Raw genomic sequence first — 22,678 nt, 5'->3', positions numbered from 1 at the left:
TCAATTAGTGGAAGCGCAAACAAATGAGGGTGATAAAAAACAAGCATTGAAAATGCAAAAGGTCTCGCCTTTGATTAAGTTAAAGCCATTTGCTTTGCTAATGGTATTGTATAGCAAAGTAAATGGCTTTCACTTAATGAAAGGCAAGACCTATTGCATTTTTAATTGATTACACAATCAAGTAAGCAGAAATAGACATGCACATAAAACACACGTGCAAACATATGCACGTAAAGACATGCAACCATTGTACATGTAAAGATCTAAAGTATGGACACAGCCCTGCTTCAGACACAAGCATACATACCTGCACACGCACACGTGCAATGCACCCATAAACAGCCGGTGATTCTGCACAGGAGAGACGCCCCAGGCAGAAACATGCAGAGAATAATTCATCTGAAATCACTTCTCTGCGCTCTCCTAAATCGTGCCCCCGGGTAAGAAGAGAGGCGAGGGGCTGCCAGTAGCAGAAGAGAGGCAAACTTGGAAGAGACTCACGCTCTGGAAAGACCGCTCACTCTGAAAAGATAGAGCAGATAGCAGAGTCTGGAGAGACCGCACACACGTATGAACACATAGGCACACAACAAACGCGCACACACACACACACACCCACACACCACAAATACATGCACACAACTACCCCTTTTACGCACCGATGGCTTGCTCTTTTTCAACTGTAATTTCATTTATATAGCGCTTATTACCCCTTACGAGGCGTTGAAGTGCTTTCAAAAATGGTTCCATTTCTGTGGACAATAAATTACATCTGCTCAGCACTGCATTTTACTCCGTAGATGGCACGCAGTGTGTTTGTGTGTCGTGATTGCCAAGACTTTGTGAAGAGCTTTTCGAACCATGTGTCAGAAGGCATTTTATTTTTTAGCATCCGTCTACCCACACCACTAGAGGTTGATTCGGAGACCCGTATCTCAAAGGTCTGTAGAAAACATGAGCGGCCTATAGGAAGGTGGGACACTGCAGGATAGGCTGGTGAACATGGAAGACAAAAGAGTTAGCCTTGTCTTGTAGCTGAAGAACAGTATCCCAACTGTACCAGCCAATCCTGAAACGTTCTCAATCAAGGTGTCTGACTGTAGCCTGTCAGATCTGGGCAGCCTCTTTGGTCAGCCACAGCCCGCACAATAGGCGTAACGTGGCTGAGACCCTCTGAAGATGCACGCTTCTCACATGCTTCAACATGGTTCTCATTGTGGTGCGTGGCAGCCTGTAAAGATCACGTTGTGAGATTCGACGCCATGCATTTCCATGTGTCAGCCGCACCTTCAAAATAGTGGCAGGTTGCTTGACATTGTCTCAGGAAGCCAGTAAATGTCATGCAATCAGATGCCAGTGCAGCAGTGTTATCGTGCGGCCATCTGCAGCATAAAACATGTGTTAGAAGTTAAGAAGGGCTTTAACACTGCTGAAAGCGCTACATACATTACGGGAATTTTATTTGTTTATTTATTTCGCCAGTGTTCTATAGCGCGAACGTGGACCAAGAAGGGCGTTAGAGAGCTTTACAGTGAAAAAATAGGTTATTGATAATAAACATGATCAATTTTCATAGCAGGCATACGGGTAAAAGTTGATTGTGACGCGTAAAAAAGGCACAATAGGTGACCATCAAATAAGGGACGACGCCAGGACAAACAGGCACGCGAAGAAGAAAAGAAAGAATTAAAACAAGGCAGTGTGGCCAAGAAAAGTTACAGCCTTGTGTAGCGCAACTGGTGTTCATGTAAAGCGCTCTGATACCCGATACCTTCGGGTGTTCGCGCTATAAAAACAAGTCAGCGTGACGAACCTTCTGATAAGAAGCTTAGTTGCCATGACAATGGAAAGCTTGGAATAAAGATGGCGTCGGACTGTCCCCTGTCCGTACATGCACGCGCATGCTGTTAGGTTTGGACAAATGGCGAGAGCAGCGATCTTTGTCCAGCCCGAAGAGTGCATGTAAGCCTTTGAGAGAATCGATTACAAAAGGCCTTCGCATGGCGAGGGCAGCGCATGCGCTGCTTTTGCCAGGCGAGACCTAACAATGACCACCCTTAAGTGCTCCTACGCACACACGTTCTCGGCTTACCCAACAATCGCGTCCGCTTGTCACAGAGGGTCAGTAAATACGATTATCAGATGGCCTTTGATTTGTTGACCATCATATCGCCACCTCATCTCCTGCTTGTTTGGGAATATTCTAAACATGGATAGTCCAATGTGTAATTCAGCCACGGCCATTGTCTTTTTACATAACTGCTAAACAACAGATGAGATTTATTATTTGACGCTGCATGGTAGTTTAAATAAAACACAACTGTTAGTGGTGTTCTCAACCTCATAAACAAGAACAAAGCAGGTTCTACCATAAATGTACGTTATTGTAGCATTTATATAGTACTTAAACCACAGGTGGGTTGCTGACATGCTGGCATGCAGGTAGCATGCTGCTATACACCATGCAGGATGTGAGGTTGGGAGTGTTGCGTTAGTTTTGGGTATGACGCGGTGCGTAGCAAAGTGTGGTGAATTAAATGAGTGCGACGGATAGAAGCAGGACCTAGGTTTGAGATAAGCTGGCAGCATTGGTTAAGTCTACAGGCACCTTAGTGATTTTTAATTGGCTCAAATGCTAAATAAAACAAACAAGGGGTTATGTAATAAAGAGAACTGGCAGTGATTTGCAAGAACACCTCAAGCTTGAACTAGACAGAAATTGACCCATTAATCACAAATCAGACAACAGACCCATGGACCACGGTCGATTAGAACGCATGTGAAACACACGACGCATCAGACGCTCCCTACCTGAAGGAGTTGTTTAATGTGCCTGGACTCCCCCACCTCTCTTCATAGCACTGCTCCATGTCGAGACTCCTATGGCAGGAAGCTAGACGGTACTGAAATGCAGGCCGTCATCTCTGATGAGCTAAAACTGCAGGGAGGCGAAGTCTGCGCTCTGCCGACCACACATCTCCCCACCTTCACGGATGCAACAGCGCTTCCAGCCATAACAGGGATGAGTGCAACCTGCGTTTGTGCTAAACCCTCATGTACAAGTTCAACACAACGCTTTGTTATTGTAATGCCTTTATTTATTCGTCCCTGGCATGGTAACTAGTGTGCACACGTGCCGACAGAGCTTGGCAGTAGTTTTAACAGATTGCACAATGTTTACCGAATGCTATGGAGGGGGGAGAGAGAGGGGGGTATGCTGTGCCAAGGTTTCGTGGAGCCTACAGGGTCATGTTGGGCACTATTACACAGTAAACAAAAACAAAAAAGGAAGGTCCCGCGGCTGTGCTCTGAAAGGACCATTTGGCAGTTACACAGCCTCCTCCACACGCAAACACACACAGGCAGACACACATGCAGAGAGGTAGCCGCACACACTTGCAAACCACACATACTCATTCACGATCTCACTGAGACACACTGATACACAGGCAGACAGAATTACAGACACGCAGAGAGGCAGACACACGCAAAAAATTGCCTACCTTTTGATGAAATAGCGAGACCCAGCCAGGATGCACGCTCGGGGCAAGACGCGAATTCCGCCTGCAAACTAAGTTTAAAACTTGAACAGTTTGTGGCTCCCAGGATGTCGGAACCGGAGCTGGGGTTATAGCGGGTGGAGTGTGCATGGCGACACCGTGCCGAGCAGTTGCGGGGCTGTGAGGCAGTGTTGCTGCCCTGGAGAGCAGCAGGGAGTGGCGTCCTAGAGTGTGTTTTGAGAACTCCTCCTCAAGCTGTGGCAAGGGACTGGTCCCACCCCCTGCTTACGCCGAAGAAAAGCAAGGCGCGCGGCCTCTATTGTTAAAGCGTGCCACGCTGCAAAAAATAAGCAGATATTTTTTGTAAATTAACAAGTTTCATCAGAGGTGCATGTCAGGCGAGCCGTGCATTTTGAAAAGTACACATGCGGCTGTCATTGTTAAAGATGCGAGAGAGGGCGCGCGCGCGCGAGAGAGAAACTGTTGGAAGGCGGACCCCGAGGAGTCGGTGAGACCACCAAGGGGGGGGGGCCCTCACCTGCACGAAGTAGCCGAGCGCTGTCGAGAAGCCTCCTGAGAGATCCTTCTCCTATCACGTACTAGCACAGTAACACCACCACACAGGACTCAAGGAGGTTGTCTCAAGACGAGCAATTCTTTATCAGCATTAAAAGGTTGCGAGATGAGGGGAGGAGCCTAGCGCTTGACCAAGATGGCCGCGTGAGCTCTGAGCTCCCGAGACCCTCGCGCCCTCCGTCGACTATCCTGTCTCTAATCCTGTCGGTATGCATGGCATCGTGTGGATGACCTGTCAGGGAGGCGATTGATGCTACCCGCGGTCGGATCGCCCACCGGGAACCGGACTTATGCCTGGCGGAAGATTGCGGCCTATCTCCGAGGGATGCCAGGGGCTAGAGTTGGCAGGATGCCCGACTTCTAGTTGAACAACAACGGCCAGGCGAGGTGTGAACTGTCGGACGGAGGTCCCCGTCCTTTCACTTTCGCTTTCTCTCCCTTTGTCAGCCCTGCCCCTGGAGAGCTCTTGGTGGCTTTATTACCCTATGGACGCTCTGCAGGCTACTCTGGTGGCCCACTGCAGAACTGATCACTCCTGATTCCTTTCATTGAGAGGGACCCGTCTTATCTGAACCGACCTGCTTGGTATCAACCATGTCGGGCAAAGCAGAGGTGGATCGGCTGAAGGCTAAGTCTACCAGGCGGGGAGCCTATACCCAAGTCAATAGTATGGACCGCTATGCTCTGCAGAAGGGATCACCGAGTGGGTCGAGCCAGTCGCCGGATACCCAGAAGGCGGCCTCGCCTTTGGCCCCGGAGCTCTCACTACAGGATGTCATGGGCGCGCTCGAAGGGATGCAGACTTCGATTGGGAGACAGTTTGATGCCCTGGCGCATAAGGTGGATGCCATCTTGGTGGATGTTAACCTGATCCGTGCGGACTTGGGCAAAACGAATGAACGGGTCAGGACCCTGGACCTCAAGACCACGGGCCTCACCGATGATGTCACGGGACTGCAGATCGAGGTTCGTAAGCTGAGGACCGAGAGTGATCTCGCCGCCCGCCGGCTGGAGGACTTTGAGAGCCGGGCCAGGCGCAACAATGTGCGCGTCATCGGGGTCCCGGAGTCCTCGGATGAGGCTTCGGTTGACCTGCTGGTCGAGGACTTGGTGCTTAATCATCTGCAGCCTAAGGGTCTTGGAAAGTTCTTTGCGGTTGAAAGGGCCCATAGAGTGCCGGGTGGGAGGCCCAAGGTGGGTGCCCCACCGAGGCCGATCGTCGCTCGGCTCTTTCATTTTCGAGATCGGGACGCTATCCTGCAAGCATCGAGGGTGACGGGCCCGGTCCCCTTCCAGAACGCGTCGGTGAATTTCTATCCGGACTTCACCCAGCAGGTGCAGAGGCAGAGACAGGGATTTCTGGGGGTGAAGAGGCGGCTCCGGGAGAGGGATCTGAAGTATGCCATGCTCTTCCCTGCCAGATTACGTGTGGTGCACGAAGATCGGACATTCTTCTTTGACTCTCCTGTTATGGCCGATGAATGGCTGGACGCTTTGCTCCGGCGACGGACGGGGGAGGACATTGCCGAGGATGGGGACAGTGGCCGGGATGGGCAGGGCTGATTTTTCGGAGCCGGTCTGACTCGATTTGGCTATATTTGAAGACTTGAATAGAGTGCAGTCAATGCGGAGGGCTGCGGGAGGACGAGGGGTGCTCTTTTCCTCCCTTAGGGTACTTTTTGTAGATTTTGGGTTTTGTAGGGCGACAGGCACACTGCAAGTTGGGGGGGGCTTTGTAAGCTGCAGCAGGGGTGCAGGGTGGGGGGGATTTCTGGGATTTTGGGTTTGTTGTTGGGGGGTTTATTTCTGCAAGGCATGGTGATTCTTTCCAGGACTGTTCCATGGTGGCTCTTCGGGTGTGGGGTGGGCCTCTTTACGTTTGAGGATGGGGGGTAGGGGTTTAAGTTTTATAAGCTGGAATGTTAATGGTTTGGGGGATCGCATTAAGCGTGGGATTGTTTTGCAATTCTTGAAACGGTCAATGCCGGATGTTGCCCTGCTGCAGGAGACGCATCTTATAGGTAATACGTGCTATGCTCTGAATAGGAAGGGTTATAAATTCATAGCACATTCGGGATTCTCCTCTGGGTCCAGGGGTGTGGGCATCCTAGTCAGAGCCTCGCTACCATTTGAGGTGGACTCCACCATTGTTGATGATAGGGGGAGGTTTGTGGCGGTGGCGGGGCGGTGGGAAGGAAGAACTTTGGTTTTAGTTTCGGTTTATGTCCCGCCGGCCCTGCAGGCCTCCACGTTCACAGATCTGGGTAGGGCCCTGCTGGATCTCCCGGGGGGTATGCTTGTGGTGGGAGGTGATTTCAACGCTGTTGGCTCCGGCCTGCTGGATAGATACCCGCCCAGAGACACAGGGGGGGCTCAGAAGTGGCTTCCAGACTTCCTAGACACGCTTGGCCTGATAGACTGCTGGAGGCTCCGGCACCCCACACAGAGCCAATACACGTTCCACTCCGGGGCACATGGTAGTCTTTCCAGGATTGATTACCTACTCACTCTGGCTGCGCATGCCTCATTGGTCTCCGAGGCGAGGCACATGGCGCGTGGTATATCTGACCATTCGCCAGTGTGGATCCGGCTGGATCTGGGTCGGGAGGGAGGAGGAAGGGTGGCCCCTATCAACCCGTGGTATTTCCGAGACCCCAAGATGCGCAGCGCGCTGGTAAAGAAAGTAGATAATTTTTTCAAGGACAATCAGGGATCCGTGGACTCGGCAGTGTCGCTGTGGGAAGCATTTAAGACCGTGCTCCGAGGGGAAGCCCTCTCCCTAGTAGTAGCTGCCAAGCGGCGGAGAGATGGCGAGGTTCTGCAGGTTGAGGAGGAGATCGCGGCTCTGGAGGGAGCGCTGGAGGAGGAGGTTACAGAGTCCTCACTGCATGAGCTTTGCTTGAAGCAAGCTGAGTATAAGGACCTGGTGACGAACGCCGCTAAGACCCTCAGTAGGGAACAGCAGGGCCGTTTGTGTGATGTTGGTGACAAGGCAGGGAAACTCCTGGCTTGGCTGGACAAAAAAGAACGGGTCAATAGAGTTGTGCCAGAGTTGACGGGAGAGAGGGGAGAGGCGATTGTGGAACCTGAGAGGATTGTAAAGTGTTTCTCGGACTATTTCTGTAGGGTTTATGCCTCAGTGTCGGATAGGCCGCCCGAGGACTCGTGTGACCTCCTCCGTGATATCGAGTTGCCCTGTCTCTCCGATATAGATAGGGACGATCTAGATGGTGACATAACGGTTGACGAGGTGGCGGGGGCTATCCGCGCGTTAAACTCGGGCAAGGCCTCGGGACCGAATGGCTTGCCGGTCGACCTGTACAAGCTATTTCCGGATAGGGTCGCCCCTCACCTGCGCGCCATGTTTGTGGAGGCGCGGGGGAGTGGGACCCTCCCGTTGGACCAGCGACTGGCGACGATCGTGGTTATACACAAAGAGGGCAAACCCCGAGATAAGTGCGCCTCATATAGGCCTATCTCCCTTCTTAACGCAGAGCCGAAAATTATGGCTAAAATCCTGGCGACCCGATTGATTAGGGTACTCGGTGACTTGGTCCACCCGGATCAATCCGGCTTCATCCCGCACCGAAACACAGCGTTAAATCTTCGGCGCCTTCATGGTGTAATCGCCAGGGCGGGCACGCTGCGTGAACCAGCTATTGTGGCATCTCTTGACGCAACGATGGCCTTTGACACGGTGGAATGGGCATATTTGTGGGCCGTGCTGACCAAGTTCGGCTTTGGCCACGGTTTTGTGAGCTGGGTGAGGTTGCTGTATGAGGGGCCACTTGCGAGTGTGGTGGTGAATGGTCGGGCGTCGACTCCGTTTCAGCTTGGGAGGGGTACTCGGCAGGGTTGTCCCCTGTCGCCTTTGTTGTTCGCCCTCGCCCTAGAGCCGCTGGCTGCGTGGATACGTTGGCACCCGGATATACGGGGCCTTAGATGGTCGCCTGAACACGAGGACCGTATTTCGCTCTATGCCGATGATATCCTGCTGTATCTTGCCTCACCCAAGAAATCACTTATAGTGGTCTGTGACGTACTCACATCTTTTGGTAGGAACTCGGGTCTTGTTATCAACTGGAGTAAATCGTATTTGTATGTTCTTAGTGGCGAGGTTCCACCGATCCCTAGAACATGTTCGATACAGGTCGCTCAGCAGGGCTTCGTGTATTTGGGGATTTTTATCTCCATGGACTCTGCTGTGCGATATGAGAAGAACCTGCTCCCCCCCCTGGCACGCCTGAGGCGGGATGTTGAAGGCTGGCGGAGGCTGCCGCTCTCCCTCGTTGGGCGTGCGGCCCTGTTCAAAATGATGTCTCTTCCCCGCTTCCTCTACGCACTGCAGAATACTTTGGACTGGGTTCCGGCCAAATACTTTCGGGAGGTCGAAGGCCTCCAACGAACGTTGCTTTGGGATGGGCGGCCGCGAATAGCTATTGCAAAGTTGACGCTTCCATGGTACGACGGGGGCATTGCGCTCCCAGATATCCGACGGTACTATTGGGCCACCCAGCTGAGCGCGATTAATCATGGGTTTTATGGCCCTGCCCTCAGCCCTGGGTATGCCATGGACAGGTGGTTGCTGCGTGGTGGTAACTACTACAGGGCGTTGTACTCGCGGTCCCTAGACTCGTCCCTCACGGGGCCCACTGGTGTGGCAGTGCGTGTGTGGAAGATGGCAACTGACTCGCTGGGCTGGAAGGATAGGCTCACCCTCGCTACCCCGCTGTTTGAATCGGAGAGACTGGGAAGGCTTTGGCACACAAAAGGGTTTGATAAATGGGACCTGATCGGCATCTCCAGGGTGGGAGATGTGCTGAATAAGGGGAAGGTGAAGTCCTTTGAAGAGTTGCAGACGGAGTATGAGCTGGGGCCCTCCGAGTATTTCCGATATATTCAGGTGCGTCACGCCCTCCGATCAGTCCTCGTAGAAGGTGAGAAGGTGCCTGAGTCCTCTCCTTTGGAGGACCGGGTCCTTGATGGCCATATGCCCGAGAGCACGATCTCGCTCATCTATAAGAAACTGATCAACGTCCGGGCGGACATGCTTCTGGGGCTGAGGGACCAGTGGACTAGGGATGGCCTCGAGTTGGATGATGAGGATTGGCAGTCGGCTGGTTCCTCTCCTAAGGAGGTCGCGATCCCGTCGCGTCTGAGGCTGGTGCAGCTTAAAATACTGCATCGAGTGTATGTGACGGGGCCAAGGCTGGTTCACATGGGATTCTCGGAGGACGGCCTATGCAGGAGGGGATGTGGTATGGTGGGTACTTTCCTGCATATCATTTGGGAATGTGGTGTCATTACGGAATTCTGGAGGAGAGTCCATGCAGTGATGGGGGAGGTGACGGGCATTGCTATGCAGCCGGAAGCGCGGTGTTGCCTCCTGAATGTCTGGGGGCCCACTGACCACGATGAGGCGCAGACCCAATGGGTGACTCTGGGTAACATGGTCGCTAAGAGAGATATCGCGCGATTGTGGGGCTCCGCGGGGCCCCCCACATTGACCGCGTGGAAAGAAAATATGGACTGGAGTATGTTAAGGGAGAAGACGGTCTATTGCGCTAGAGGCCGCCCCCGGAAGTGGCACGCCATCTGGGGGCGGTGGAATCAATACAGGGGGGGAATATGTCTTGCCCCGGATCTGGATCCTCCCGAGGAACAGCTTTCCTCCTAACCTTCTTTCCAGCTCAGTATGGTTTATGGACTTTTTTGGCCTCTGCTGTCCCCCTTCTTCCTCTTTACACTGTACTGTAACTGGTAGATGAGTGGGGTCCGGCCTCCCCTGGGGGGCTTCACCATGGGCTTTCAGTGTTCTTGCCTTGCTGGGGTTTGTTGTGTGTTTTTGTGTTTACTTAAAATTGAACCTTTGCACTTCTCCTTTCACGGTACTGGGGACGCATCACTGTTTCTATATATCGATGCTGCCGAACCTCCGGGTTGTCGGCTGAATAGCTGTGTCCTGACTTTTGACAATAAAGGTTTTTAAAAAAAAAAAAAAAAAAAAAAAAGGTTGCGAGATCAATATTTACACGAAAGGGATCGAGGGATCCACCAAAAGTCTCAGTGTCTCTTTGGAAGGGTAGGGGTAGCGGGACAGTCTTTGGAAGGAGCTCGGTACGAGGGTACCTGGGGCCCAGTTCTTATCCTCAAGCTGGAGGACCTCCGGATCTCGGAGGGGTCGAGCCGCGACGGCGTCAGCAGGGCTCTGGCGTTCAGTTCGCGGGGAGCCGCGATCAGGTCAGCAGGGCTCTCAAGATGGTTTCTGCTCAGCTCGAGCCGCGACGTCGTCAGCAGGGCTCCGAGGGAGGTTTCAGCGAGGTTGGGCCGCGACAGCGTCAGCAGGGCCCCGATGTTCCGGGGGGCTTCAAGGTGTTCACAAGAAGGAGCCGCGACGCAGTCTGCAGGGCTCGTGATAGTTCAAGCAAGAGTTCTTCTCCGTAGGGTCGGCCGCGATTCAATCAGCAGGGCTCTCGACTCCTGGATACAACTGCCGATCTGTGGCGGGGTCGCCCCAGATATAGGTCTGGAGCCCTTTGATGTCCGGACCCTGGCGCCCGGGGGGGGCGGAGAGGCCGGGTGGAGGTGGCCAGACGCCCAGCAGGAGAGGCGCCCGGCCCAAGAGAGTTGCAGGGCGATCACACCTAGGGATGGGAGGACAGTTGGGGGCCTCATCGATACTGTCCTCCGCCCGGGGCGGTGAATGGTTCATGTGGCACCCCCTGGCCAGTTCTTGGTGCCTCGATGTCGGGGCTTCGCTGGGGCCGAGGCTGGGTTGAGCGGGGTCGCGCCGGCTGGCGCACAGAGTCACGTGGATGCCAACAAGATGGCGGAGCCCCGAGGGGTATGCGACCTCGTGCGGCTCGGAATGAGGGGTCTCGGTGCAGTTCGGATGGGTGGCCCGTGAAGGCCGGGGCGGGGAACGGGCACAATCCACGGGGGTAAGGACCACGCCACGAGGCCGGGTCCAACAGGCGTCCCCCCCAGCCGAAGGCATGGAGAGTCACCCATCTCCTTGGGGATTCTCCTCGTCAAGGCGGAAGAAGCGGGACAGGCCGTCGGCGTTGGCGTGGTCATTGCCGGGCCGGTGTTCAACATCAAAGTCCATCCCTTGCAGCGAGATGGACCACTGCAGCGGCTTGGGGTTCTCGCCCCGCATTTGCATTAACCACCGCAGGGGCCGGTGGTCGGTCTGGACCCGGAAGTGGGTACCGAAGAGATAGGGCCGGAGCTTCTTAAGGGCCCACACTACAGCGAAGGCTTCACGCTCGATGGTGCTCCATCGCTGCTCCCGGGGCAGTAGCCGGCGGCTGATGAAGGCCACTGGTCGGTCGAGCCCCTTTTCATCGGCCTGGGACAGGACGGCCCCGATCCCATACTCGGAGGCGTCCGTCTGCACCACGAACTCCTTACTGTAGTCGGGGGCCTGCAGCACAGGGGCAGTACACATCGCTGTCTTGAGGGTTTCCAAGGCTGCTTGGCAGTGGGGTGTCCAGTGCACCTTCTTGGGCTGCTTCTTGGACGTGAGCTCTGTGAGGGGGCCAACAAGGCTCCCATAGTCCCGGATGAACCGCCGGTAGTAACCGGTGAGGCCCAGGAAGGCCCGGACAGCTGTCTGGGTAGTAGGGGGTTCCCAGGCCTGGATGGCATCGATTTTTGGCTGGAGAGGGGCCACCTGCCCGCTTCCCACTTGATGGCCCAGGTAGGTCACGGATCCGTGGCCGATCTGGCATTTGCTGGCCTTGATCGTGAGCCCGGCCCGCTGGAGGGCGGCCAGGACGGCTTTGAGGTGAAGGAGGTGCTCCGCCCAGAGGTTGCTGTACACGGCAATGTCATCTAGGTAGACCGCGCTGAAGGCCTCGAGCCCGGCCAAAACCTTGTTTACAAGTCTTTGGAAAGTGGCCGGGGCGTTCTTCATTCCGAAGGGCATCACCCGAAAGTGGTAATGCCCATCCGGGGTAGAAAAGGCGGATCTTTCTTGGGCGCCGGGGGTGAGCTGGATCTGCCAGTACCCGGCGGTGAGGTCCAGCGTGCTCAGGTAGCGGGCGGCCCCTAAGCGGTCGATGAGTTCGTCGGCCCGGGGTATAGGATGGGCGTCCGTCTTGGTCACCGCATTCAGGGCTCGGTAGTCTACGCAGAATCGTAACTCCGGGGAGTGGCCGGGGGCTGCGGCCTTTGGTACCAGGACGACAGGACTGGCCCACGGGCTGTCGGAGGGTTCGATGACCCCCAGGGCCAGCATCTTTGCTACTTCGGCCTGGATGCATGCCCGCACTCGGTCGGGTACCCTGTAGGCTCGGTGTCGCACGGGGGGGCTCTCCCCGGTGTCGACGTCGTGGACGCACCAGTGGGTCACCCCCGGGGTGAGGGAGAAGAGGGCTGCGTAGTCCTGCAGCAGTTGTTGACAGTCGTCACGCTGTTCCGGGGTCAGGGAAGAGGCGAGTTGGACACCTTTGATGGATCCGTCATGGACGTTGGACTGCAAGAGGTCGGGCAGGGGCTCGGAGTCGTCCTCGCCCCCCTCGTCGGTCGCCAGTAGCAGGCTCAGTTCGGTCCGGGCAAGGTGGGGTTTGAGCCTGTTAGCATGTAGAACCCGGAGGGGGTTCCGGGGGGACTCCAGGTCGACTAGGTAGGTGACGGGGCTTTTCTTCTCCACTACCTTGAAGGGCCCGGTCCACTTGTCCTGGAGGGCGCCGGGTTCAACCGGGGCCATGACCCAGACTCTCTGGCCTGGCTCGAATTCGATGGTAGAGGAGTTCCGATCGTACCACCGCTTCATGTCCTCCTGGCTGGCCTCGAGGTTGGCTTCGGCCATGGCTCGGAACTTGCGGGTCTGGTTTCGGAGGGTCAGGAGGTATCGGTAGACGTCAGGAGGGGCGCCTTGGAGCTTCGTCTCCCAGCCCTCCTTGACCAGGCTGAGCGGTCCGCGGACCGGATGTCCGTACAATAGTTCAAACGGGCTGAACCCCAGGGACTTCTGCGGGTCCTCCCGATAGGCAAAGGATGTGGAGAAGTGTAGCTCACTGGTTAGAGGAGGCATACCCTGAAGCAGAGATCAGGCCCGGGACCTGGGTTCGATTCCCGACGCGGCAGGGTCCAGAACCCAATTGTCCACGGACTCGATAATTCTCGCTTCGGTGCCCACTCTAAGCATGAGTTCACACTATGCAGCTCTGGGCAACAAGCCTGCTTAATCTCCACAACGGCCCCCCGCGGCGGGATGCCTGGCTTTCACCTTGGGAATACCCAGTACGGGTTATCTTACAGGGAAAAACCAGGACGGGTTCCCAATGCAAGCGCCAAGATGCCCGTAGGGTGATAGTTGCGCTCTATAAGTACCCCAATCAATCAATCAATCAATCAAACAGGAGGCACGGCAGCAGGACATCCCATCTCCGCCTGAGGGGCTCTTCCAGGCCCTGGATCATTCCCTTTAAGGTTCTGTTGAACCGCTCAACCAGTCCGTTCCCCTGAGGGTGATAGGGGGTTGTGAATTTGTACGTGACCCCGCATTGCTGCCACAGGGACCGCATGTATTTGGAAATAAAGTTCGTGCCCCTGTCGCTCACCACTTCGCGGGGAAATCCCACTCGGGAGAAGATCCCCATCAAGGCCCGGCCTACCACGGGGGCCGTTATAGTTCTTAGCGGGACCGCCTCCGGGTACCTGGTGGCGTGGTCCACGAGGACCAGGATGAAGCGGTGGCCCAGGGCGGTCTGGGGGTCCAGGGGCCCCACGATATCGATTCCGACCCGTTCGAACGGGGTGCTGACGGCTGGAAAGGGCTGGAGGGGGGCCTTGACCCGACCCCCCAGTCTTCCCGCTGGCTTGGCAGGTCTGGCAGGACCGGCAGTGGTTGTCCACGTCTCTCCGCATCCGGGGCCAGTAGAAGTGGGTCACCAGCCGGCTGTAAGTTTTGTCTTGCCCCAAGTGTCCAGCGAGGGGCACGTCATGTGCCAGGTTGAGCAGGAACTCCCGGAAGTGGAGGGGGACCACCAACACGCGGCTGGCCCCGAGTTCTGCCACTTTTTGCTCACTGTACAACAGGCCCTCGGCCCAGTAGACCCAGTGGGTGCCGGTCTGGTCCCCGTTGGTTTGTGCGGACGCTTGTTGTCGGACCCCTTCGAGAGAGGGACAGGACTGCTGCTCTTGCTGGAACTGCTCCCGGGTGGGGCCCCCTTCGTGTCGCCATTGTGCCAGTTCTGGTAGGGCGCACGGGGAAGCAATCTCCTCGGGGGAGGATTCACTAGGTCCAGGGTCGGTGTCCGCCTCCCCTTCGCCGCCGGCGGGGGGGTGGTGCGAGCCCCTCGGGCTGGGCGGCACCGGGGGCCGAGGACGAGCGGGGGGCCCGGGCGGTCATGGACCGGGTGCTGGCGCAGGCCCATTCGGATAGTCCCAGCATTCGGAGGTGCTCTCGTCGCTCTACTTGAGCCCAGGGGGAACTCCCCAAGTCGTTCCCCAGGAGGCAGTCTACGGGTGCGTCATCGCGGACCGTCACCTTTAGCAGGCCGGTCACCCCTCCCCACTCGAAGGGGACCAGGGCGATCTGGCACAGGCTTTCGCTGTTGTCGGCCGTCCGGACGGGGCACAGCACATTGGGTAGGATCTGTTCGGGGGTCACCAGGTGGCAGCGGACAGCGGTGACACTGGCGCCGGTGTCACGAAGGGCTTCGGCCCGTTGTCCATTGACGGTGACCTGCTGCCTGTACTTCTGGGTGTTGCTTGGGATGGGGGTGCGGGGCACCATTTCTCGGCTACCCAGGCAGACTAGGGACATGGCTGCCGGCTCCCATTCGGTGGTCCCTCGGTCGAGGGTTTCTTCTTCCTCTTCTCCCTCTCCCAGGGCGGCGGCCGCCAACTGTCGGGGCGGGGGCCCGCCGGCCCCGCTTCTTCGGTTCAGGGGGCAGACCGGGTCGCTGGCATAGTGTCCGGTTTGTTGGCAGCCGTAGCATGTTACTGGTGGCCGTGGTCCGGGTCTGGCCGGGGTCGCCCCCCTTCGGGCTAGGCTCGGGGAGAGTTGTTGCTGCGGTGGCCCTCGAGGGGGGCTCCTGGGGGCCCCGGCGAGGGGGTCCCGGTTCCTGTTCGGCCCTCCCCCTCCACCGCGTTGGCGGGGGGGTCCGGTGGGGTTCCTCTGGTACTCCCCCATTGAGTTCCGGGGGACCCGGGAGTTGACCCATCGATCGGCCTCGACGGCGAGTTTTCGTGGGTCGGACATCTTGCTGTCGAGGAGGTGTTGCCTCAGTTCAACGAAGCAATTGTTGGAGAGATGTTCCCACACGATGAGGTCGACCAGCTGCCCGTAGGTGGTGACTTTGCTACCCTTGATCCATCCTTCTAGGGCCCGGCTGAAAAAGTCCACATATTCCACCCAGGTGGTACCCGGGATCTCTTTGCAGTCTCTGACCCGCTGGCGGTACATTTCCGCGGTTAGCCCGTAGCGGGTGAGCAGGGCCTCCTTCATGTGATCGTAGGAGGTCATCACCTCCTCCGGCAGCTGGAGCAGTGTGTCTCGACCCTCACTCAGGAACCGCCCCCACAGGCCGGCGCCCCAGTCCTTTCGGGGCACCCGATGAGAGGTCATGGCCACCTCGTAGGCCTTGAACCATTGTTGGATGTCGTCATTCTTATAGTACTCCTTGACGACCTCTTTCGGGATATGTACCTTGGCCTCGGCAGGCGGTAGGGTGTCTCTAGTACTGGGGGTGTTGGTCCCCCCGTTCTTGGCCTTGATTTCGAGCTCTTTGAGACTTCGCTCGTGCTCCAGGGTCATTTTCTTTTCCTCCAACTCTCGGTGCCGTCTCTTCTCTTCTATCTCCTCTTGAAGCCGTAGCTGTTCTAGGGCCAGTTTCTTTTCTGCCAGCTGGAGTTCGCCGTCCAGCCGCAGTCGTGCGAGCTCTAGTTCGTGGTTCCGGACCTTCTCCCGCTCTCGTATTTCTTCTTCGGAGAGGCCGGTTTCTAGGCTCTTTCTTCCTCCGGTTGCCAGAGTCAGTGCGGTTGATGAAGGCCTCAGTCAGGGGCAAGGGACCTTCTTCTTGGGAGTGGCCTGCCTCGGCCTCCAGCCAGGTCCTCAGAGCTTTCTGCATCTCCTCTTTGGTACCTAGGCTGGTGGTTGCAATGCCTTTGTCCTTGCAGAACTGTTTTAATTCTTTGTGCGTATATTCCTCCAACCGTTCGGGCTGGAACTCCATGGTCGCGTTATTTTCCTGGCTGCTCATGATTACTGTTTGACTGGATGGGTAGCTAGTGGGTACTGGCTGGTACGTATTGCGTTCGGCTCGGATCCCGTCGCTGGCCACCAAATGTTGGAAGGCGGACCCCGAGGAGTCGGTGAGACCACCAAGGGGGGGGGGGCCCTCACCTGCACGATGTAGCCGAGCGCTGTCGAGAAGCCTCCTGAGAGATCCTTCTCCTATCACGTACTAGCACAGTAACACCACCACACAGGACTCACGGAGGTTGTCTCAAGACGAGCAATTCTTTATCAGCATTAAAAGGTTGCGAGATCAATATTTACACGAAAGGGATCGAGGGATCCACCAAAAGTCTCAGTGTCTCTTTGGAAGGGTAGGGGTAGCGGGACAGTCTTTGGCAGGAGCTCGGTACGAGGGTACCTGGGGCCCAGTTCTTATCCTCAAGCTGGAGGACCTCCGGATCTCGGAGGGGTCGAGCCGCGACGGCGTCAGCAGGGCTCTGGCGTTCAGTTCGTGGGGAGCCGCGATCAGGTCAGCAGGGCTCTCAAGATGGTTTCTGCTCAGCTCGAGCCGCGACGTCGTCAGCAGGGCTCCGAGGGAGGTTTCAGCGAGGTTGGGCCGCGACAGCGTCAGCAGGGCCCCGATGTTCCGGGGGGCTTCAAGGTGTTCACAAGAAGGAGCCGCGACGCAGTCTGCAGGGCTCGTGATAGTTCAAGCAAGAGTTCTTCTCCGTAGGGTCTGCCGCGATTCAATCAGCAGGGCTCTCGACTCCTGGATACAACTGCCGATCTGTGGCGGGGTCGCCCCAGATATAGGTCTGGAGCCCTTTGATGTCCGGACCCTGGCGCCCGGGGGGGGCGGAGAGGCCGGGTGGAGGTGGCCAGACGCCCAGCAGGAGAGGCGCCCGGCCCAAGAGAGTTGCAGGGCGATCACACCTAGGGATGGGAGGACAGTTGGGGGCCTCATCGATACTGTCCTCCGCCCGGGGCGGTGAATGGTTCATGTGGCACCCCCTGGCCAGTTCTTGGTGCCTCGATGTCGGGGCTTCGCTGGGGCCGAGGCTGGGTTGAGCGGGGTCGCGCCGGCTGTCGCACAGAGTCACGTGGATGCCAACAAGATGGCGGAGCCCCGAGGGGTATGCGACCTCGTGCAGCTCGGAATGAGGGGTCTCGGTGCAGTTCGGAAGGGTGGCCCGTGAAGGCCGGGGCGGGGAACGGGCACAATCCACGGGGGTAAGGACCACGCCACGAGACCGGGTCCAACAGAAACAATTAGCTAAAACCTTGCGGGAGCGAGCAGCGGCCATATGTGTGTAATTAACGTGGCCGCGCTGCTGCTCGCTCTCGCAAGGTGGATGCCGCCACAAGCACGAGTGAAGTGCTTTAAAAAAGTGAAGACCGAGGGCTAAAGGCCCTCCTAGCGCAGCGCATGCGCGCTGCCTAGGCGAGACCTAAAAAGGATATTCTCTGAACATTTTTTGCTCTCAAAGGCTTATACCCTAGCTCCGAGATAACCTGCCAGCCCCCTTTAGATAATCTGTTTTGCGTTTATTCAAGAATTGTACCCAAAAAACTGGTAATTTGGTCCTGGGTTGAATGATTGCGTAGCAGTCTATACCAGTTGCCCACACCCGTAAGCTTACTTTTTACAAGCATATGCATAGCCGAGTGAGGTTCTTGACTCATATCCAAGCGATTTATATCTATAAAATGGGTTATGTGTTGAAAACTCAAAAAGAACCAATTACACTGAGCCCTACACATGAAGGTGAGCTCCTCCCATGTAATGTGCTTGTCCCTTAAACAAAATCGCCCAGCTTCTTAAAGCCCAAAGAATTTCAGATTCGCGTCTCAACTCTAGATACTGTCAGCCCTACATAATGACCCTCGTGTGGTTTAAGATACAAATAGCCTACTGTAATCTGATGTGATTTACACAAGGCTTTCATCCAACTACCAAACTCCTGTAGTGCATTATACCTAGTTTTCTCGGGTAATTTTGCTGTTTTAATAAAGGCTGGTAGACTTATTAAAGATTCCTGCACCATTTTCTGTAAAAAAAACATACACCTCTACATTCCAATAATCTTGCCATAATATCCATTAATGATGCTTGATAATATGTCTGCATATGGGGGACCGCCAGACCTCCCTGAACCTTATTTAATTGCAAAATAGAGAATTTCACATTACAAGCTTTCTTATTCCAAACAAAACTTCTTATAGATAAATCAAACTCCTGAAAATAAGTACTGCTGATTTTAACGGTTCGCTGGAAAACAGGAATAAAAGTAAGGGTAAAATTGACATCTTTATAACTGCAGTGTCCTGATAACTGTCAGTGAAAAGAAGGGACCATCTTTGCAATAACCGGTTGAATTTCCTCACTCTTACCGTATAATTTAGCTGAAATAGCAGAGACAAATTGTTAGTTGCATATTTTCCTAACACCGTATTGGACTTTGCTAAATCCTGTGCTGCTGTAAGGAAGCTGGAAGATCCACAGCCAATGCATTAAAATGCAATATTTATGTTTTATTTTGATTAATCCTATATCCACCAATTTCTCAATCATATTGAGAGCCCCCCAGCACATTCTCTCTATCCGGTTTTAAATACAAAATGATGTCACCTGCAAATAGCTTCAACTTGGACATCCCATCCACTGGTGCACTGCTATCCCCATTGCTACGTAGCCCATACTTTCATCAACATCTTGCAATATGCATTGAGGTGGCTAATTGGTCGTTAGGATTTCACGTTCATAGGAGTTTTGTCTTCCTGCCTTCCTATATAAAATTAAATAAATCTGTTTAAAAAGGTACCAATTCTGTTGCAAATACATTATATAATTCAGACGGGTATCCGTTATCCCACACGCTTTTGCATATTTTGGAATACTTCATGAACCTCAGCCGTTATTTTACCTAAATGTGTCTCAACCTGGTAGTTTGGTAGTTGGGGTGCCAATAAAGAACTATAATACTAATTAAAATGGACCTAGATAAATTAGGAACATTGGATATTTATAATGTCTATGTCCGGAGCAACAGAGGGGGGAGGTCTGAGGCTCTAGTAGCCTTGGGTTGTCTTCTTGATACCCATTCCTCAAGCAACAACATCCTCATTGCGGGAGATTTCAATAGAACATTTGAACCCCTAGTCAATGAAGATGATCTTTTCGGGGACGAAGAGGACCGGCAATGGGGAGTTCCTAAATTGGAGCTCACTCCGGTTGTGCGTTGGTCCGATGATGTGATCGGTCTAAACGCCCTCTGTTATGAAAAGGGTTTAAGAGCCCTAAATGGAAGGACTAGTAGTGACAGAAATGGGACCAGCACATTTGATAATGGGCGATACAATAGTAGAATTGACTACGTTTTATGTAGTCTTAAACTATGGCCCTTGATCTGCGACATGGAGGTTGTTGGGAGGATAGAGAGCGATCACAACCCCCTGTGTGCAATTCATAAATGGTGGTCCCATACTAACCATCCCATAGGCCCTCTTGAGATCGTCCCTCCCCTGATTGTTCCCACTAATGATATGCGTAGATTAAGGTGGGAAAATATAGTAACTAACCATCAGGCTATTGCTAATATCAGTAGACAGGTAGACAAAGCAATATTGGACATAGAGAACTTTAATCCACTTAGCACCGGCTTAGACAAGGTAGTAGGAATACATAATACCCTCTTTTGCACAATCAAAAACTATTTCCTTAAACCTGCGAAAAACAAAGGAGTCAGAGCCCCAAAGCCTGCTAAGTAGTATAATGACCAGTGTAGGGAAGCAAGATTAGCTTTAGGTAATGCCATCAAGGGGGGGCAATCTGCTATGATTCAATCTGCTAGAAAGGTTTACAAAATCAGTATATCTAGGGCAAAGAAAGTCTGGGACGAGCACCACTGGTCTGAGCTAAAGGCAGCTAGCGACAGTAAGGATTCCCGGTTATTCTGGCACATCGTCAGGTGGGGAAATTCGGGTTCTCCCGAGCCTCCGCATAACAACGTGCCAGAAGAAGAATGGGTAAGATTTTTTAAAAATCAGTATGCCGAGCGAAATAATGCCAATTTGGGCACAGAAATTAGTGTAGATCAATTCCAAGATAATTTATTCAGTATTGCTGAAGTCATGACGGCCCTTGGCTCAGTGGCTTGTGGACGCGCCCCTGGTCTCGATGGGGTGCCAGCTGACGTATTCATTAACGATAAAGAGCGCTGGTGTAAGTACATTCATCTTCTTATGAATGCTATTGCACTGGGTGCAGCGGTACCAACTTCTTGGCAGGGTGCAGTCATCATACCTGTCTTTAAAAAAGGTGACCGGTCTCAGCCGGGTAACTATAGACCAATAAGCCTTATAGATACTATTCAAAAGGTTGTGGGGCGAGTGATCGTCAATAGGCTCCTGAATTGGGCGGAGGAGACTAATGCCCTTTCACCCTTCCAGGTAGGCTTTCGTCGATCCACAAGTACGGTGGATCAGGTCTTTCGTTTTACCCTGTTGCAATGGAGAACTGTTGTGCTGGGTAAGGGAAGCTTGTATGCGGCTTTTGTTGATTTGCGGGCCGCTTTTGACCTTGTTCCCCCGTCTAAGTTATGGTCGGTCCTCAAGAAGCAGGGTCTGCCAAGAGAGTTATTATCTTTGATAATGAGGCTCCATGAATCTAACTATGCTAGAATCCAGTGGGGGGGACTAGGCTCGGTAACTGCGGACTTCCCTGTCGAGAGGGGAGTTCGACAGGGATGTTCGATGGCTCCCGTGCTTTTTACATTGTACATCAACGATGTTGTTGCACGTATGCTTTCTGCACAAGTGGATGCCCCTTTTTTAGCTGGGACCAAAATCCCTATTTTAATGTTTGCAGATGACACGCTCATCCTATCTAAAACCCCTAGCGGTTTACAGCGTGCCTTGTCTATTTTTGATCAATTTTGTGGGGAGTATGGCTTGGAGGTTAACACAGCCAAAACAAAACGAATGATTTTTAACCCCCATCGTAGTTTCAAATCTAAAATTACCTTGAATGACCGCCCGCTAGAGGTAGTGAATACTTTTATATATTTAGGTATACATATATCTAGCGTAAACACTCCTGAGGCGGAAGCCGGGAGGTCTGTTTGTTACTGCTTTTAAAAACTTTGTTTTGTTGTGTTTTTAATTGAGCACTTGCACCCTGAGCACCCTCTGACCTGCTAGCCGCTGGGAAATCGCGAAGCTCTGCTCTGCTGTCCCTAGCGTTGCCGCAGGGAGGAAACGCGCTGATATCTTCGCGCGCTCGATACCGCAGACACGCCCACTCGTGAGGCCACGCCTACTTAGGCCACGCCCCTTTCCCCACCTATATAGTCGCGCTGATTGACAAGCGCGCCATAACTTTGTAAACACTCCTGAGGCGGAAGCCGGGAGGTCTGTTTGTTACTGCTTTTAAAAACTTTGTTTTGTTGTGTTTTTAATTGAGCACTTGCACCCTGAGCACCCTCTGACCTGCTAGCCGCTGGGAAATCGCGAAGCTCTGCTCTGCTGTCCCTAGCGTTGCCGCAGGGAGGAAACGCGCTGATACCTTCGCGCGCTCGATACCGCAGACACGCCCACTTGTGAGGCCACGCCTACTTAGGCCACGCCCCTTTCCCCGCCTATATAGTCGCGCTGATTGACAAGCGCGCCATAACTTTGTAAACACTCCTGAGGCGGAAGCCGGGAGGTCTGTTTGTTACTGCTTTTAAAAACTTTGTTTTGTTGTGTTTTTAATTGAGCACTTGCACCCTGAGCACCCTCTGACCTGCTAGCGGCTGGGAAATCGCGAAGCTCTGCTCTGCTGTCCCTAGCGTTGCCGCAGGGAGGAAACGCGCTGATACCTTCGCGCGCTCGATACCGCAGACACGCCCACTCGTGAGGCCACGCTTACTTAGGCCACGCCCCTTTCCCCGCCTATATAGTCGCGCTGATTGACAAGCGCGCCATAACTTTGTAAACACTCCTAAGGCGGAAGCCGGGAGGTCTGTTTGTTACTGCTTTTAAAAACTTTGTTTTGTTGTGTTTTTAATTGAGCACTTGCACCCTGAGCACCCTCTGACCTGCTAGCCGCTGGGAAATCGCGAATCTCTGCTCTGCTGTCCCTAGCGTTGCCGCAGGGAGGAAACGCGCTGATACCTTCGCGCGCTCGATACCGCAGACACGCCCACTCGTGAGGCCACGCCTCTCCGCCCTTTATCAATGTGCCCTTTCCGGACGCGCAGCGGGCGAGCGCAGCGGGCGCGCCGGCATCGCGCCGAAGTCGAGCCTAAGTCTAGCCCGTCTGCGCCCGTCCGCGATCGTACGCGGTCCAGGGCCATACCCCATGCCCCTCGAAACGACCACATACGGTGGAGCAAGCAGGAATTATTTGCCTTACGTCGTACGGTCACCG

Source organism: Triturus cristatus, chromosome 6 (genome assembly GCF_964204655.1).
Source record: "Triturus cristatus chromosome 6, aTriCri1.1, whole genome shotgun sequence".
NCBI classification, from domain to species: domain Eukaryota; kingdom Metazoa; phylum Chordata; class Amphibia; order Caudata; family Salamandridae; genus Triturus; species Triturus cristatus.
Note: the sequence above shows the minus strand (reverse complement) of the source record.